The sequence below is a fragment of a genome, unplaced genomic scaffold (assembly GCF_019419815.1).
Source record: "Pyrus x bretschneideri cultivar Hongxiangsu unplaced genomic scaffold, Pyrus_bretschneideri_v1 Contig77, whole genome shotgun sequence".
Lineage (NCBI taxonomy): Eukaryota > Viridiplantae > Streptophyta > Magnoliopsida > Rosales > Rosaceae > Pyrus > Pyrus x bretschneideri.
In genome coordinates, this window is record NW_025999817.1 from 606,019 (window position 1) to 626,682 (window position 20,664).

The window sequence follows — 20,664 nt, forward strand, 5'->3', positions numbered from 1 at the left end:
CCGTTAATATGGGAATAGATACCGTTAAAAAAGTGCAAGTAGTTCACGAAAATTTGAAAATAACCTGTCCCTTTAATATTGGGTTACTCTATTAGATCATCTCCAACATTTGGGTTAAAATTTAAAATATTTAACTTAGAAAATTTAGATTTTAACCCAAAAATAGTATTTCTCCTCCAACCGTTTTGGGTTAAACTTTTAGCCCGAGATTATTAAAGAATGAATTTAGGATAATTTTTTTTCTTAAAGTAACTTAAAAAAAAAATTGTGTAGACTATCCTAATTTAAATTATGTAGACTATCCTAATCATTAAACCGATACCATGAAATTCATGGAACACTATGAAAGAATACGAAACACATAAAATATTTTTTTTAATTACGTTAGCTATTTGATTTAAATTTGGACCATTAGATCTTGTTTTTTACCGTTAAATTTAATCATATTAGATCTTAACCGTTAGATTCAATAAATTTATAAATATAGAACTACTAAAAATACGCATATATGGTGGCCCAATCCCCTTTAACTTGGGCAATCATGTGCTAAATTTGCTCCAGAAATGAGTTTTGGGTTAAAAATCATATTTGCCCCAAGGGTTGAAGCAAGTTGGGGAAGTAGGTCTTATGTTGTCAAATTATTATATTAAACAATGACATTATTTATCCTTATAGACATTGCTTATGTGACAGGCCGTCCCGGACTTTTCCTACCGTAGGGGTGAAATGACGGTTTTGCCCCTAGTATGTTTGTTTCATTGTGTGGTCGTTTTTGGGCTTTGGTTGGTTAATTTTGGACCACACACATACCCTGCCCATTTCTCTCTCTACCCTGTCCCGAGACTCTCTCTTTCTCTCCTTTCCTATCTTCTTCGTACAGACAACACCTAAAACCGTTGGAATCGTCACAGATCGAGGAAGCAAACTACATATTTGTGTTCGTGGGGTCCTTAGGAGTTCAACCATACCTATTTCAGGTAAGGGAACCTTCATTTTCACGTCGAACCCGAGATGTGCAAATAAAGCTATTGTTCATGCACACGTTAATTCTTGTGTTTTTGGGAATTTCAAGCTTGTAGGAAGCTTGATGAGGTCCTTAGAAGGCTCGGGGTGGTTCGTTTGAAGGTTTTGGACGTCGGGATCGTGAATTGTAGGTTTGGCCGGAGTTGGTGGTGTTTTCCCGACGAGATTCCGTTGGTTTTAGTGCTTGAAAGTGGTATGGATTTGTTCCTCTTGTTGTAAGCTTCATTTTTGTACCAATTTTGTGAAATTTGGATGAAAAACGAGTGAGATATCAAGTTTAGAAATTTTCCCGGTTTTCCGGCGCCGTAGGTTGGCCGGAGAAGATGATGGAATATTCCTAACGGTGTTAACGGAATCAGTTAGACTTAACGAAATATTCCTGACGGCATTAACTGACGCCGTCAATGTGCCAGGCACGTGCCTATGCGTGGGCAACGTGTGTGGCCGTGCCTTGGCCAGCGCGTGGGGGCATGTGCGATATTAGAAAATTATTTTAAAAATATGAGGATGTTTGTGAGGTTGAGTAGATCACGTTGGTGCATTCATACACCCCATTTGAGCATTGTATGAGAAGTTATTTTGTAATGTTGGTTATGTGCTTTAAAATTTACGTTTTTATAGTTGTTTCGCATATAGGTGAGACCTATCCTGAGGACGAGCGCGGTCACTCGAGGCAAGGGGGTTACGACCCTTCTACATACCAGTGAGTGGGCTTTTGGTTTTCCGTATATACCTATATACTTATGTTTTTCCTAGAAGGTGAAATGAAACGTTTATATGTTTTATATGCCATGCATTATGTTTGCCCATTTAATTATGCATTATTAGTTGCATATATATATATATATATATATGTTTGGTGCTGCGGACGCACATGTAAGTTATGGTTTGTGATTATGTTTAGTAGTGATTTGAGATGCATAAAGAGCTCATAACCTGCACCCCCGGTGTTAGTGCTCCCGCCCAGAATTGGGCACAGTCCTTCACGTGATGTTGACCTCCTGCACCACACGCTCATCTTGGATCCAAGTTAGATGCACAATCCTGTCGTACATACCACTTTAGGTGGTTCCGACTCGTGTGCAAGCGTAGTTAGTGAGTTGGAGATTTGAGCTGTAGTTTCAGCTGTACAAGTCACGCTAGGTGACTCTGGTTGACAGATTATATGGCATGGATTGGCATAACCTGAGTTCTTGCATCTTATTTTGAGGCATTTGGCATGGCATATTTTTGAGCATGATTTATATCTGTGAATATATTATATTTTCTGGGAAGTATACAGGTTTTACGGCGAAGGGTTAGAACTTTGTTTATGAAATGATTTTTGAAAAGCTTTGTTTTTGACCACTCACGGTTTTTGTTTTGCGCCCCTTCAGGTTCTAGTTTGGCTAGCGCTTTTGGTGGCTCCCCAGAGGATTTTCCCGGCTTATCTGACAGATTATCACCAGTGTAGGATCACCTTTGGGTGTGTTTATTTAGTGTTGTATCTCCTGGACTACACTAGGTCTTCCGTGCTCTGAACTTTGTTTTTCACACTTACGCTTGCACATGTATGTTATTACTTTGTGTATAGCTAGGTTTGTATTTTATTCGTACGTTTATTATTATTATTATTTATTAGTTTCCGCACTGTGCACATGGTTATGTTATTTCCACGTGACGGCCAGCATGCCCTGATCTCGGTAGGGGTGTGTCAGCTTATAATACTCATAACATTTTTAAAAATACAGTTTATCAAACGCTTAACTGTTTTATTTTGCAGCTGATTATTCTTAAAGCACAACAAAAGTAATTTATTAAAAAAGCACAACAATCCAAAACTGGCCCTTAGTCCAGTTTTCTTACTTTTTTAGTGTGAATAAATAATTTGGTAATGTAGAGTATGAGGTGTGAAAACAAACTCTGCTTCAATATTTGTTCATGTCTGCCATTTAAGGTCGGTGACATAATTAATAAATTCGCAGATAATATGCATATTATATACGTACGTACATGTATTTTAAACATACTTTTGTTTTTCATACATGTTTTAATGATTCATTGTATTCCACATTTTTTATAATTTTAAGATACCATACACGTCCGTCTATATTTATTACGTTTAACACATGTTATTTTGACACATTTTGACATATAAAATTCACATTTTCGATATGTATTTTTTTTTACATATTATCAAAGAAATAAAATAAATTTCTTCGACAAGTAGTGGTGGAAAGGTGTTGAGTTTTTGCATGACGGCATGGGTTCAAACCACGTTGGTGGCTGATAATCTAAATCTATCATTTGATAAATAAATAAATAAATAAATAAAATAAAATAAATGGATATTTCACATGAAGTAAATATTAAAAATTAAAAAAAAATCATAGAATTTCTCAAAATATTTTCTTAGCAAAGTTGTCGAATAATACACAGACATATTTTTCACATACTATACCAGTTTCGTATTTTACTAACTCTAGCCTGTAACCTAACAAATGTCTATTTTTTAAAAAGGAAAACTAATGAAAAGGGTTTGAAAACTTTGAGTTTTAATGATAAGGACAAAATTAAGGGTAAAGTAAATAGTACCAAGATTGACTTTTTAGTGTAAAAATATGACTTTTCGTTAAAGTAAACAGTACCGTAGACTTTTCATTAAAACTCTATTTTTAAAATCCTAAGTAGTTACTTAAAATGCTTTAAAAGTCTAAAGCATTTTAGATAAATTGGGTGGATCGGTTTTAGTAAAAATGGGGTTCCTTGTGTGTGAACCCCATTCGGTCCCAAATTCCAGTGATTAAATTGCCCTCACAATTAACTTTCAATCATAGCCGCAGATTCATAACCCTAGGTGTGTATTTTAGTCAAACACTTTGTCGGCGGCCGAAAGACATGAGAGTTTTTCCTAGGCCCAAATGTAGCAGCGCGATACAGCTATGTAGGCTGAAGCACAATCCCCACACACATAATGGCAGAAACGTAATTAATTCAAAATCGAGACCCCATTTCACAACAGACATGAATAGTGCAATTTGAACCTCTATTTTATACTATAGTAATAACGAGAAAATATGCCCGCGCGTTGCTGCGGGACTTGAATAAATTTGTTGTAACAGGCATGAATAGTTTCTACACAAAGCAACTAAAAAGACAACACCTAAGAATCAATGAACAATTGAGACATCTTACTCATGTGAGTCTCAATCCCTATTTCAAATCCCTAGTGAACAAAAGTCCTATTTCTTCTTCAAATTGAATCGACATCATTGATCAAACAATTAAACATTCCAACTAACAAATAATTGACCCAAGAGTTGAGCAGATATATAGGGATTGGAAAAAGGGACGCAATTAAACTATATAATTTTACAAAAGTAAAGGTCAACAGAGCTCTTTGAATTAAACTATATACCTAATTTACCAGAAAACTTCGTAAAATTAACAGTTTACCCGATATAAGCACTTAATTTTTCCTATTTAAAACAGTTTACCCATTCTTGATAAGTAAAATATAGCTTAAGCTTAATTTATTAACAGCTTAATGCAGTTTAAAAGTATTTTCTGTTGTGGCGAGAAGGAGAAGCTACAGCTAACCCGCCTTAACTTTTTACTTTTTCCATATGCATATGTACAGTTTACCTGCACCCTCATACCATGTGTCTTGAGCTGTTATCTATCCTCCACTTGTAGCATTTTCGCTCTTCTGCACAGGAACCTCGACAGCAAACGATTTCATCTGTTACCGGTTAATGGAGATGTCTTCTGCACAACTGTACTACAAAGAGGGAGAGAAACAGTATTAGGAAAACACATTATACTCAAAATCATCACTAAAGATAGTTTTAAACAGATCAAAATCCATTCATATGAATAGTTTCCACACAAAGCAACTAAAAAGATGTAGTACCTAAGAACCAGTGAAGTCAAATTTTGCTTGCTATATATGGATAGCTATAAGAAACATTCATTTGTAGATCGTACTGTGTCATCAATATCATAGTTTCAAGTAATCAGCCCACTACATGGAAGAAAAACACAGAAAACGGAAAGTAGAAAAGTAGAATACATAATACTTGAGCTCTGGCAAGAAAAAGTAAGTTTCTGAAAAAATTGCTAAACCGTCTTACAAATTCAATCATTAAACATTATACTTAACCTAAGACAAAGTATATAGTTTGTTTACAAAGCAAAACGAAGTACTGCTATAATCTGCAATAGATATGAATCATTTCCACATAAAGATACTCAAATTTGATGGCACATTGAATAACCAGCAAGCAAAGCAATATACGCCATGTGCTAACACGAAACTAAAACAAAAGGAGGATTAAATTGGATCAACCAAATAAAGAATCTATTAATGGTTATTTTTAACCTAACTATTAAAAGGAGCTTTATAACACCACAATCAATATATTTGAACCCAACCAAAAAGAAACTAATTGCATGTCATAAGTTTATAAACATGCATAAAATATATAACCTTTCATAACTATTCAAAAGCTCATACTCAAAAGTAATGAATTTCGCAATACATATTTCAATTACAAACCGCAAATAAAGTGGAATTCAAATTGATAAACTGGCAGAGGAAAATGCATTAACATTTTCATGCTATCTGCCTTGATGACAATATTCATGAGTATTGAGATTTTATAGAAATAGATAATGAAATGAGGAAGTGCATATTCTTCAAATTCCTCATCGCAAGGACAGCAGCAAAGAGCACCCATCTCTACATTTCCACCAATATATACAAAAAAGTCAAAATTTGAGTTTCTGAAGACAAATCACACTTAAAACGGGCTCACCATCTTTTATTACTTATTCGCAGTGTATGGTAAGATCCAGTATCACATTCATACGCAATAGTATCTAGTACTAAAGCTCTTTCAAGTTTCACTCCAAAACCTCAAGTTACAGCTATAGATTATAATGACATTCATACATGATAATATTTAGTACTAAAGCTTTTTCGAGTTTCACTCCAAAACTCAAGTTACAGCTTTGTATTATAATGTTTCCCCTAGACAATGATCATTCACATTCAACAAAAGCATTCCAGCTGCTTCATTGATAAAGATTCATCAACTATTTAACTCTACAAATAAGATAAGCATAGAAAATTTAAAAAGAAACAGACATAACCACATAAACAGGCACGGCAACATATATTTTAAAACAAACAAAACCAAGTCACAAACACGCTTGATTTTTCATCCAGCGATCAAAATCAAACCACATCTATAAACCATGAAATAGTACATATGGAAATCAAATGTGATCGTCATCTATAGATTAATTGTCAACATAAAAAATTACCTCACATCTTCACTTCTTTTCTGCTTTGGCATCAGCAGGTTGACTTCTAGGTTAACAAAGTCCTGAAAACAAAATAACGAAAAACGTTTAACGGTCCAACATTTCAACATGTGGTTTTGGTAAGTATGACATTTCAACATAAACGTGATATAGAAGACAGATATCCACATGTCATTTCGTTTGTTCAGAACCAACAAAAAGGACAAATATAAGAGAATTGAACCAATTTAAAACAGTAAATCAGTCTCCCAATAAAGGAGAACATAAGCATGATATACAAAGATCGAAAGGCACTTTTAATTTGGTTTCCTCAAAAGCAATGAAAATAATGCTAAATCAAATTGAATTGAACAAAGTGGAAACAGAATAAATGAAGATTTGAAATTGCTTACATCTCTATCATATCCCGCATTTCCCTTACAAAATAAACAATTATGAATAGAGTACATGAAAATCAGCACAGCAAAAAAAAAAAAACCCTATTGTTTATTATGCTGAACAATTACGAATACAGAAAACCATATAAAACAGTTCCTAATTACAGACTTAATACATACAATGGCCTAAAAATAAAAAAGGGCAAAATCTAATCAATTTCATCCAAATTCAATATTATACATCAAAGACACAATCTTTCGATATCCTAAACCAAAATTATCATACAAAAACCATAAATTTTCCGAATTCGCAAGCAGCAAGTCAATCTCTCTCAATTCCTAAACAAATTCTCATAATTCTAGAATCCAAATTGTAATCTTCGATAATTTTTTAAAGAAAATCAAGAAATTATACCTTCCATCTACTAACGTACCACTCCTCCTTCTCCACAAAGAAAGCATTGAACTTTTCCAATTTGTTCTCCAGCAACTTCACGAAATTGGTGACGTCCTTGGAAACCTCACCAGCTTCGCTGACTTTGCATACTAAATCTCTGTCGTCGGCCAATATGGGCTGTTTAGTAGAGATTTGCCTTCGTCTCTGGGATAGATCAGCGTCAGCTGCTTCTTCAAGTCCTTGTACGACAGATGAAGAATGGGTTAGAGATTAGTTTGATTAAGAATTAACTCACCTATTATTGATTAAGAATTAATCCCAACCATGCCAGCTCTCCACTCTCAATTCACTTATTATTGATTAAGAATTAACTCCTAAAATTAATTAACAAAACCCATTACTCAAAAATCCAAACTTTATAAGGAAAAAAAAAGTAAATACTGGTAAAGCTCAATTAAAAAATGAATAGGAAATTGACACTGAGAAGAAACACAGTAGGGAGCACCTTATCGTCTTCAAAACCACCTTATTCGGTTTTTCCTTGTTGATGATCTTGTCAAATCTACAAAAAAAAAAAAAAATACAAATTCAATTAATCAATCAGCTTACATTATTTTTGAATAAAAAAGTGATGGAAAATACGCGGTTGGCCGAATATGCCGTCTTTGAAAGCAGAAGAATTTGAGATTCAATTTGGGTGGAAATGGGCACTGCTGGAAGGGAAAATAACATAATAAAAACCAAAACTATTTCAACTAAACCTATACCCCAACCAAGCACAACCAAATGCACACTAATCACATTTGTAACTATAGAAATAGGGAACCAAACAGATATAACAAATGTAATATCATTGGTTCAAAAATATTAAAGGAGCTATAGGTCGTAGTGTAGCATGCAAAAGTGCTACTACTCTGAATTTCCAACATGCTCAACAGATCTCTGACTTTCCATATGTATTTAAATTGAAACTAAGAGATCATTTTTCCGCACACTGATTATTTGAGATTCGCTACAAAAATGAATCCATAACTTACTTACGTTTCAAAATGCACTCTAACATCCATTAATCTAAACATAATTTCTTGAGCAAAGCAAACAATTCAATCTCATTCCTCCATAAATGTCCTTGTTTTATTACTTCATGGGGCTAATTTCTTCCAAAAGATTCACAGCCAATGGTTTCCAACATTAAAATATAACAACATGTTGAACACATTAAACAAATAGTTTTTCCAATTACTAAACAGTTTTATTAAACGGGAAATAAGGTTATTTTCTTGTCACAGAAATAGCATTTACAATGTATCAAAGCAAGTGGTGGTTACTAAAATGAATATGTTAGCATACTCTTATAGCATAAAATCTAATAACCTAAATGATAGTGTTTCAATTGATATCAACAATTAGAAACAACACAATTGCAAACATAAAGTTAGGTGATTTCATGGTTAAAAACCATGTAAACCACCTAGACATAAAGAAATAAAAAATACATGAAAATTAAGGACTGACTTGAGCTTGGAGTCCACATAATGCTTTTAAGAGTAGCAAATGTTCTTTTGGACTGAGTTCTGTTGGAGAGAGTTCCTTGTAATAAGATATCTCCTCTCTGCACAAACAGCAAAATGGCAAAAATGGTTAGTCTATCTAAAGAATGAAACCAGATTAAATACAGTGAATGGCGCTAAGATGAATAAAATTGAAACAAACACCCATAATTTATAATTAAGCTAAGCAAATCACAGCAAGCACAACATAATGACAACAATATGAACTTTCAAATAACATAACATCTATCAACTACTCTGCACAGGATTTTCAAAAATGGATAACGAACCTGTAATTTAGAAACTTATGTCGTTCACTCGCTTACTGATTAAGTGTCTTAAGTTTGGGAAGAGTATTCCATGAGCTGCAAAACACAGTGAAACAAAGATCAAACAAAGACAAAAAGAAGTAGTTGAATGAATCATAATTTTGCCAAATTGTATGGCCATATGGTACAATGGGGGATCGTGACAGGCCATGGATATTGATGTTGACCTCAAACCTCACAAATGATATATAATTCCTTAAGAACCATATGTAATTTATCAACAAACAAACAGCTAAAAGCCAGCCCTGCAACTAATTATCTCACAAATAATGATTGTGTGCATATCTAAGATAAAACTGAACCAGATTCAAAGAATTATTCGGAGAGTTCTTTCATAGCTTTCATACGGTCATCAATTAAGTTTTGCAGAATTATGTCTCATACTTCTTAGCAATGAAAGAAACACAAATAGCACTCATACTCAGAACAAAAAATAATCTTTAATTTCTTCTAATAAATGTTCTTGAGGGAGATAATGAAACTGGAAATTTATATTTTGGAGATTTTAGTGCACACATACATACCAACATGTGCAAGGAAAGCAGTCTGAATTTGAATTGCAGCTATATCCTCAATTGGCAATCCAAGAATAAAACAGAAACCTATTCCTTATCGAGAACTACAGGGCTTGACTAAGAACATGCAACCATAATTGATGTTCTAGATTCTTATATTGAAAATTTTAAAGGACCAAAGGTGCATTGCTCTCTCGGCTAGACTGTGGCTATATGTTAGCTTGTACCCTTCTTGCCCTGACATGGATATAGTCTTGCTTGGGTGGCTCGGAAGGTTTAGAGCTTTCTTCAGCTAGCTTGTTGTCACCAGCAGCTGAACTTTCTTCAACTTCAGCCTTCAAACTGCCATTTTCATTACTGGATCCTGCTAATTTCACCCGTTTTCCACTTGAATCTTTCTGTTCGTTAACAAACAGGGCTAAGAAAACAATAAACAACGATACAAAAAATTTAAGACCAATCAAACAACATACAAACAGACATCAATAACTGAAAATCATGCAGCTTAACTCGCTTAACGACACACATCACGCCATTTTCAGATGCATTAACATTAAAAATCAAGTCTTTACATATAACTGAGACAGTAGAATCTCAACTTCAGAATTTCCTAATAGGACATGGATTCTATAACATTAGATAAAATTATCTATACTACACATATGCAGATCAATTCCAGATAAATTAAGATCAAATCAAGGTATGGAATATATCAATTTAGGGTTGGAAAATCACCTTGAAATTTCAGTGGACATAGAGTGAGCGAGAAAGCCGAGAGACAAAAACAGTGGGAGAGATGGGAGAGAGAGAAATGGTTTGAGAGATGAGAAAATGAGAGATGCAGAGTCTTAGAGCCAGCTTCCCTCAACCTCTTGCGTTGTCCCTATCACCTCGATCCAATCGAATCATAGAGGCTCGATCCGATCGAAACGAAGCATAGCCTCTCTCCCCCTTGAAATCTGAAATCCCCACCCAAAAAACCACGCATGGGCCTCCATGACGCAAACGATGGAGTAAGACGACTTAGGCAAGGGAAGGCAGACGGCGGTGAGAGGAGGATAGGATGGACGCGAGACCGTCTGTGTCGTTCTCGTCGGGTCTGTGAGACCGAAGAGGCAAGGAGGGTTTGAGAAGGAAACGAAAAAGACCGCCTTTACCATCGTTCTTCCTTCCCACGATCATCAACACGTATGCATCAAGATTAGCGGTAGAGAGGGCCAGTGGTAGTCTTGTAAATAAACTGAAATGTCTTACAAAACACTGTTCATTTCTACAGTGCAATTTTGCCAACTTCTTTAGACTAAAGTAATGTCATAATTTAATTAGTTACCCCTAAAATATTCATGAAACCTCTCTTTTCTTCTTAAGATTCTTAAGAGAAAAAAAAATCAAATCTTAGAAGTTATCCTTACAACCAAAATGTTCACTCAATTACATGAGTTACATGACTCATTCATATGATGTGAGGGCATAATTTTGCTTTGAATAACACAAGATCCGTTATAATTTTTTATTTGGATGGTGCTATCTACACCCTTCTCGATTTCTTGTTGTTGTATGAATGAATTGGAGAATACCAAAGAACAATAATTAACAAAGAATGTGTGTATAATACCACTGTAACATCTCTGCCCGGGCCCCCATCACAACCCGAGCTCGACTCTATCGTAGCACGATATTGTCCGTTTTGGACCCCGACCATGCCCTCACGGTTTTGTTTCTGGGAACTCAGACGAGAACTTCCCAGTGAGTCACTCATTCTGGGAATGCTCTAGCCCGAACTCCGAAGCCAATGAGCTCCCAAACTGCCTCATGCTATATGGAGGTGGGCATGTACATATAAAGCTTACATGATCCACTTCCGATGTGAGATATTACAACCACTGTTGATTTTTCACGAAAGTTCTATGTGAATGCAATGGCGAGTCATGGGTGTATTGGAATGACACATAAGCTGAATGAGTTATTTCCCATCTAACTGTCAATTATGTGATGCATTGTTGAACTTTTCAACCTTTGAAATATATGTATAGTGTGTCACACTCAGTAGAGACCAAATTATTAATTGCAAATTGAAATCTTACCCAGTTGCAGTCTAAATATACATCTAAAAAGTTTACACAAACTTATATAGTTCGAGAATACAATTAAATAGTAGTGTTTTATGTTAATAATACATCAACATATATCAATATCTCAAATGGTTGAATGTTTTGGGTGGGGCTGTTGGTTATATGGCCACCGATTCGGGTTTTACTTTGACTGCGTATATTTGGTGACTCGTACAACTGATATGGTTTATATTATGCATATAGTCACGAATCTCTGGTTGAACGCTTAAGGTTTTTTTGTTGTACAACAATTTTTTTGTCACTGATGATGGCTCCACCGATTTGGATTAGTACTGGAGAGTATTCTCTGATGAGTTTGCTGCTTTGGGATCGAATGCTGTGAATTTCTTTGTCAATTCGATAACCACTTATTTTTAGTTTTCATTTGTTCCTAGAGATAAAGTGAAAGTATATGGAGAAGTGAGGAATAAAAAAGGATGATGGGAGGTTCATGGGAAGGATGAAAACAAAAACTTTGAAAATTGAAATAAAAAAAGAGGAGTCTGATTCTGATTATGAATCATTCTTATATTTACTAAGAAATGAATAGTTAGTCAAAATTACCGGGGCCACATAAAAATGGAATTCAGCTCCTCCTTTTGGAGGAATTGGATTCCTTGGTGGATGGTGGGAATTGAGTTGCAAGAGTTGGGGGCAATCAGGAATTCATGATTTTTACTTGTCATACCCGCACATATTTTATAAAATGCCATTAATTCTGATTTTAGTCAATGTCCACAGCCTTGGAATCTTTCACATTGACAAAAGTTTACTCTAACAATTACAACGGACTTGTAGTTCGTCAATTACGCTATTCGAGATTATGTAGTCATAAGCAGATTAGAACGGTAATATCAGCAATCAGAATTGCCATGGATTCTACAAGCACTAATAAGTAAAGCATCGCGTGAAGTGGAGCTATTAATCTCATCAATTGGGGTATGGTTTGTCTTTTTATACACTGTTAAACGCCTTTTTTTTTTTTTGTTTTTATATCTCTCAAGGAAGCTTTCTTCGAATCTTCAACTGTCTGTCCAGTAATTAGATCGTGTTTCTGATGAATTTTCACTGGAAAGTGGAAACTTCCTTGGTTTTCTTCAAAGGCAGCGTTCTCCTGCTTTTCCACCGTTCTATTACGTTTCGGTAGGGTTATAGGACTACTTTTGTCTTTAAGGTGCTTTGCTTTTGGGAGACGACTTGACTTGAGTATTTCACTTGGAGAAGTGTGATTTATATACGCTAATCTATCTTTAATATTAGAAAGCCATCTATATAGAGTAAGAGCCCAGTTTGGTGAAGCAATCTAAACCCTTAAAATACCCTTACTTAATGATGGAACGCAAATCAAGGATTTAATACCAAAAGAGGGACAAAAAGGTAAAAACATTAACTATAGAATTTGAAACGCGGGAGAAAAGTGAAAAAGAATAGACAGTTCTTAGTTTATCAGTTCTGCTTCAACTTCCCATGATTGAACCAAAGAGTTTGACGATTCCCACGATCAAAACTAGAGAGCAGTTTATGATTCCCACGATCTGAGTTCAGTTGAAGGTTACACAATAACTACCCACATACCACCACTATATACAAATGAATAATCGAAAAGATCCCAATTTTCGGAACCAGACTCCGAGACGTGGCTTGGAACCCATCCTTCTTCACATCTTCGATCCCGGATGCCCACTTTCAGGAGCCCAGTCTCCTTGCCGTTGCTCCTCTCTCTCCCGATCGCAATATTTACGTAAGTTTTCCATTTTGAACAAATCCCTAACCCCAACTTTCCTTACTATTTAGCTTTTGATTTCAACTTTTCATTCAACAAAATGCATGCTTTTAGGGTTTCTCAACCTTAATTTAATTATTCTTCATCCAATTTTCACCAATTCATATCACTAATTTGGTTCATCTCTAATTCATTTGCTGGGAAAGGACATTGGAATATCCCGAGTGTTTAGTTGGGGTTTCGATTGGATTACAATTGGTTTTAATTTTGTCTCTGTTGCATTCACCATTGCTAAGCCTGGGTTTTGTGCTTTGCATGAAAGGGTCTTTTCAAAATCAGGTACACCACCTTTTGAATTATGTATTAATTTTGTTTGTTGCATTGATTTCAAATGGAATTTTGATTTAGACAAATTAGATTTGACAAGGAATTTCCATAGTTGAACCTGAGCTCGTACTCGAATATTGAGCTGTATAGTTCCCAGTTTCTTAAGGTTTCGGATATCCACACAATCTATTGGGAGCAATCTAGAAATCCCCACGGCCGTGTGAGTTGTGATCGTTCTTCTTAAAGTTTTTTATATACAACTGTGAAGCTTTTCTTCAAATTTATTCACTATATGGCTTAATTCTTTAGTGATTAGAGATTCTGAAAATTTAGAACACGGGGATTTTTAAATCCTCTCAATCAGAAAAGGATTGAAAAGGAATTTTGATTTAGAAAAATTATAGCATGTTTATCATCTTAATATAACACAAATTATAGCATGTTTATCATCTTAGTATTACAATAAGAGGCTCAATAGGTTACCATATGATTCTCTAAGGCTTTTCCTCAACTGGGTTCTCTGCTTTATTTCTTTCATTTAAAGATTCGGTTGAATTGGTTAAAAAAGCAATGTGGGTACTCAAGGTTCTGTTCGGTATCATTGTTGAGTTTCTGAACTTTCATCAATGGTTTCTGATTAATTTCTCAATTGAGATTATTTCTTACCAATTTCCTTTGAGATTCGTGCGTTTGCTTGTTAATACTCTGTTTCTTCGTTTTTTTACAGGAAATGAAACTGCTCTCTTCCTCTTCTTGATACCCATGTTGACAGCATTGATCTTCAAGAGTTAAAGGAGAGGTCTCATCTACATTCAGTCCCTCATCAATAATTTTTTTTGCCATTCCTTTTGCAAATTTATTTTTGTAGATTTTTATTTCAATGGATTTTTTTTTTTTTTGGCTTTAGGGAGTTTTTGTTTAAAATAATCCATTTTCCGATTAATCGTGCTTTTTTCCATTAGGTTTTCAAATTATTTGTATTCGGTGTTGCCGGTGGAGATAAATGTGATCTGGTGTTGTGTGGGTGAGACATTGTAGGGTTAGTAGTTTGAAAAGTTTCCAACTCTTTCTTCATTGATTTTTGTCTTGCCAAGACTTTCTACTATTTTGACTTACTTGAATTTCATTATCCGAACTCTGTTCTCTGAATTGGGTTACCTAAATTGCGCCTGGTATTTTGATGTGGCCGGTGGCTTTGTATGGCTGGCTAGTGTTATTTGGGAGTGATTTTAGTTATAATGGGAGACAGGGCACATTAGTTATATTTGTGCTCATGAACTGATTAGGATTAGAATAGTAGAGTCTTTGCTAATTTATGCGCTTTTATTCTCTGTACTAATATAATCGTCCTTACGTATATTGGGACTAAATTGAATAATGATGCTTCCTTTTCTTCTTAGTGAAAACACATACCAAAGCAACAAAGCTATGGTGGTGGGAGTAATCATTCTCAGGTATATATGATATGAATATGTTTGCCAAAGTTCATTGTAAGTGATGCGAGAATTACTTGACACTCAAATTAAACCCTCGTTTGACAATTGTAGTAGAATGGATAAGTGAGGGATCGTTCTAGACCGGGGATTAGGAGGGCTTGCTAAAACCTTCTAAATTGACTTAAAAACATAAAAACACAATATAAAACACTATTTAATGCTCGAAGAAAGCAAAACTAAAAATAAGAAAGATTAAGACTAAGACTTCAACGAAATAGGGGGGAATTGGATTTGGACGAATTTAAACTAAAACGTAAAAACAATATAAAATCTTAAACTAGACTCAAAGAATGTGAAATTAAACGTTAAAACACTAAGACAAACCAAAAGAATCAAAATGCTTTAAAAACACAAACTAAATTGATTTCTAACTATATTGCACATTAAAGCAAAAGAAGGATTGAGATTTGATGAAAATTGAAATAACGAAACAAGAATGTAATTGATGAAATAAGATGGTTGGTGAATTAGCTAGAGGTTCTTTCTCCACACATGATATTTATGCATATGAATCAATTTTCAGTTATTCCTTCATTGAATTATGAACGACAATGCCCCAAATTAACCGTGACATCACTAGTTAACCCTCAGATTTTCCTTATATTATTGGATTGGATGGCATCATTCGACAACCCAAAACATTCTCAAAAGTTCCCTACATGTCATCATAATAGAGATACAATCGAAGATCATTAAGAATAATGAAAACCATAAGCATTGACAAAGCACTTGCAACTATGACATCATGTTACTCATGCTAAGAATTAAACTTAACGCGATCGTGACAAGCGACCTTCACCACTTTCAAGTATAAGTTAGTAACGATTATGTGAAACCTTCTTAAACTTTAGCCACATATTCATGCATGCTAATTAAGTGTCGACCCTCAATCAACAAACACAAATAAGTTAATCATCAAATAGTTAAGCCAATTGCATTCACGAATCAAGAGTTCATAACCGGAATTTATCAATTCATATTACATAAATAATCATGGTATTGAAATCACCCCTAGCTAAAAAGGGTTTAGTTCCTCATAACTTTGAAATCAAAGAAACACCTAAACATTCCAACAACACAAACGTGAATTGTATGAACGTTTAGGCCCTCTTATCTTCCATTCCTCATATTACAAAACAAAGAGAATTGAATTTAAACTTTGAAATCAAAGAAACACGTAAACATTCCAACAACTCAAACGTGAATTGTATGAACGTTTAGGCCCTCTTATCTTCCTCTTTATTGTGGCACAAGAACTAAGGGATGTTGTAGGTGCGTTGAATGGATTGGGGGATTATGGAAATGGAAGAAATGGAGGAGAAATGGAAGAAAAACTCACGGCTAGGGAGAAGATGGAAGTGTTTGTGGTGTGTTGTGTATGAAATGAGATGATATTTGAATGAATGAATGCAAGGGTATTTATAGGAGGAGTGGAGATGTATATGGCTATTTGTTTAAGGTGTTTGTGGTTGCAATGATGAAGAATTGCATGTGGAAATAAAAGGGAAAATGTGGTGAAATGATGAAGTAGGAAGGTGGAAATGCATGTGAGATGTTGGAAAGGAAATGGGAATATGAGTAGGCCATGGCATGGGAGTTGTTTTGTTGGTGTAAATGTGCCATGGTTGCAATGATGAAGAATAAAGGGTGCATGTGGGGTGGAATTGAATGAATGCAAAGTGAATGAATAATGAAATGAGTTAAAGAGGGAGAATGTGGTGAAATGATGAAGTAGGAAGGTGGAAATGCATGTGAGATGTTGGAAAGGAAATGGGAATATGAGTGCATGTGGGTGAATGATTTGTGGTGCAATGATGAAGAGTTGCATAAAGAATGCATGTAGGGTTAGCTAGGTTGGCTTTGTTTGGGTGCATGTGTGTTAATGGTGGTTTTGCATGTGAATTGATGGATTGTTTTTGATGGAATGGATGGTTCTTTGCATGGCTTTTGAAGTGATTGTGGGCTTTGGAATTGGAAGGAAATGCATGGCCTTGGGGTTGGTTTAAGAGAGAATGGGCTAGGCCCTTTTGTTTTATGTCCAAAATGAATACAAGGCCTTCAAATTCGTCCAACACTTTGGCTCCAATCATATGCTATCCATTCCAAGCCCAATTTTGCTCCAAAATGCTCCAAAATGCATCTTTTTGCTTCCTTAGCCATATGAACCTAAAAACACACGAAAATGGCTTAAACTACTAAAACAACTATGAATTAACAACATAGATGCACGAAAACAAGCTAAGTAAGTCGCCTAAATATGCTCCTATCAGTAAGTAGATCGTACATATTTGATTCTCTGGGATATTGTAACTGTATTTCGGTTCATACTGGGGAATAGATTGCTTCTAATTAGAGTGTTTATGATGGTCACTATCAATTCTCGCATGTATTGGGCAATGCGGTTTTGTTGGTTCATGTTAGGGAATAGGTTGCTTTTACTTTAAGCGTTTTTGATGGTCGCTATTAGTTCTCGCACGTATGGGCAATGAAGTTTTGTTGTTTATCAGTTGTAGCAACATACTAAGTCATGATTGTTCCAACCTCTGACCTTGAACTTTCTTTTTGCTTATTTAGGTGAAGTTTGCAATCCAATACATGCAAAGAGGTATCCAGAAAAATGAAAATTTTGACATAAGACCGTGAACATCATTAAGGTATCTTATCCATGAATATTTATTCTATCTGTATCCTCATAAACTTAGTTTATCTTTATCGCTTTCCTCATAACACTACATTAGGGGAGCCTCATGATCCTTATTATCATAAAAAAACAGATGTGTGATGCATCTAATCATCCTTATTATCATTAAGACTTAGATCTTATCCAACAATTCTACATTCAAATTCCAGCCAGTAACTGGAATCCCAATCTAACCAACTCAACATACATATCTACAAAAATAGAACACATTATAGTTTTAATCAACTCTTCTTTAGCATATTTTGGTAAAATAAAGTGTTCAAAGAGAATCAAATATGTAGTGAGCTGTATTTTGTGGTATTGTAAGGATAAGATGATATATATGCCTCCGTTTTTCTCAACAAGAAACTGAGATTATATGATGCGGTTGAAGACGCCAACATAAATGCAATAGAAAGAAGAGGGACAAATAAAGAATAGAGGGTAAATACATATCCATCATTCCTATATACAATAACTATGTATTTCGTGTATCATCATTCTCTTTGCCTGAAATCTTATTTGGATGGTCCTAATTTTGTATGAAGTTCTTTCTTATACAATGAATGATTTCCTTGCCTATTTTGTGTTTCATTGCCCTCTAGCGTTAGGTGTATGAAAACACGAAACTTTTTTTTTTTCTGTCCACCTCAAGTGATAGTTGTGTGAAAAATGGAGGGGGAGTAAATTCATGTTGATGATTAAAAAAGCATAGTTAATGTTTTAATTGTTTTCCTCTTCCATGACTTCAAATGAATTTGATCTCATGGATATTGGGTATCGTATTTTCTATTTGTAATGAATTATGTTGCTGCAAAAGAAGTACATATAACGCAAATTGTGAATTTGGCAGGCTAAAGGGTTTGGAAATCAAGAAAAAGCTTCAGCAACCATTTGAGTTCGTGATTGGTTTGAAACTTTTTCAATTATATTTTGTTGTAAGCTTTCCATATAGTGTCAAGATGAAAATATGAGGTTTGCCCATATTTTGTTGCATCTCTTTAATTCAATAAGAGGTTTGCTCTTATTATGTAAATGTGCAATTGGTGTTGAATCAAATCATAATACAATCAATTTAATAAATTTCATATTTTATATTTATATATATATATATATATATCAAATCATAATACATTTCACGTTCATGAACAAAGTAAAATCTGTATGAGAAAGAAAACAACTAAGACAATGCAAAAATGTAACATGCGTGCGGAGAGGCTAGTTGAAAACAGTGTAGTGTGGTAAACAGTGACACCACCATGACAACCCTTGAAGCCTTTTATTCATCCTCCTCCTCCTCCTCCTCAAAACTATTGAAGTACGACGTGTTCTTGAGCTTTAGGGGCGAAGACACACGCTACGGCTTCTCGGGCCACCTCCATGCGGCATTAAAAGACGGGCTACGAGGTATTTATTGACGACGATTTGAAAAGATGGGAAGAAATAAAAGAGGAACTATTCCAGACAATCGAAGAGTCCAGGATCTCTATCATTGTGTTCTCAAAGAGGTATGCGGATTCAAGTTGGTGTCTTGACTAGTTGGTAAAGATCATGGAATGCAGAGACGAGATGGGGAGAGAGGTTTTGCCAGTATTCTATGATGACAATCCTTCAGATGTGAGGAAGCAGGGGGGCTGTTTAGTCCAAGCATTTCAGAAGCACGAAGATGGCATCCTTGAAGAAAAAGATGACAAAGTGTAAGGCAAATATAAACATATGTATGTCTTAATATCACCAATCATAAGTTAACCAATTGAATTATCAGAAACTAAGAACAAGATATGTATCTAGACTAAACATGCTCATGAGAAACACTGAAACTTGCATAACAACTGACCTGCAGAACCCGAAATTGAAGACGACGCCATTGCAGCTGTTCGAACAGGTTTAGCCTTCTCCTCTTTAACAAAGCACAAGTACTCACAGAACAATAGGAATTCGGAACAAATATAGATGAGCGGATCTTTGCAAGAGCAGTGGCTAAACATACATATAGCAGTGTTCCAAGTATTCTCCTATTAGAATTCGTATGGAACTCAAAATAGCTAAACCATATCACAATATGAATTAACTAGACTCCTGATACTGAGTCAAATCCCATATAGAATTGGTATACCTCACTCTCTTATAATTCTATAACAAATAGGATTTACTAAAAGTTTATCAACAGAACTTTTCCAAACAAAGATTTACACAATCCGGCTGTAAATGTTTGTCTCATACTCATACTCTTACACAAAGAACATGAAGCTAAGGAAGAAGGGGTAAAGCAATGGAGAGAGGCTCTTACTCGAGCTGCAAAATTGTCTGGCCACCATTTTCAAAATGGGTAATTAATCATTTTCATTACTCGATTATTTAACAGTAATGCAGATATCTATTTCGATTTTCCACGTTTCGAAACTTTTTAATGAACGGTTGTTAGGCATATAGCACACAGAAAAAATAGCAGCATTATTGAAGTCTAAGAAGTCAGGCTACATAATCTCCCTCCATGTCGTTTATATACAAATTATAACATTTTTTTTTCTCTTTTGACCATATATATGGCATAAATGAATGAACCTTGAAAAGAAAGTTATGGAAAAAGCATCACAAGGTGTCCTCAAATAAAATTATTTGAGGGATCCCTCAACGGAAGAGGACTGTATATCTATATATACATTTTCCATTTAGTTAATTCTTTATTTGACTGTTGAGTGAAGGTGATAGCTTCTAATAATCCTTCGTTGAGTTAATGCTCACTAATTGAGTTCTCAGGCATGAAGCAAAACTTATTAGGAGAATTGTTGATGAGAGTATTTGGGAATTGCTTCCCAGCACAACCGA

At 34.9% G+C, this 20,664-nt stretch overlaps 1 long non-coding RNA gene across 2 annotated transcripts; it reads right to left on the reverse strand.

The window, feature by feature from the left end:
• Positions 1 to 7,116: 7,116 nt before the first annotated feature.
• Positions 7,117 to 10,278, reverse strand: LOC125472940. 2 transcript variants are annotated; one of them, XR_007254896.1, is made up of 6 exons: positions 10,234 to 10,278; positions 9,741 to 9,896; positions 8,945 to 9,019; positions 8,620 to 8,716; positions 7,610 to 7,666; positions 7,117 to 7,343 (listed from the first exon to the last, which is right to left on the reverse strand). It is a non-coding gene; the product is annotated as an uncharacterized LOC125472940 (long non-coding RNA). The 2 variants fall into 2 exon arrangements; XR_007254895.1 differs by having other exon boundaries at positions 9,726 to 9,896.
• Between the last annotated feature and the right edge of the window lie 10,386 nt (positions 10,279 to 20,664).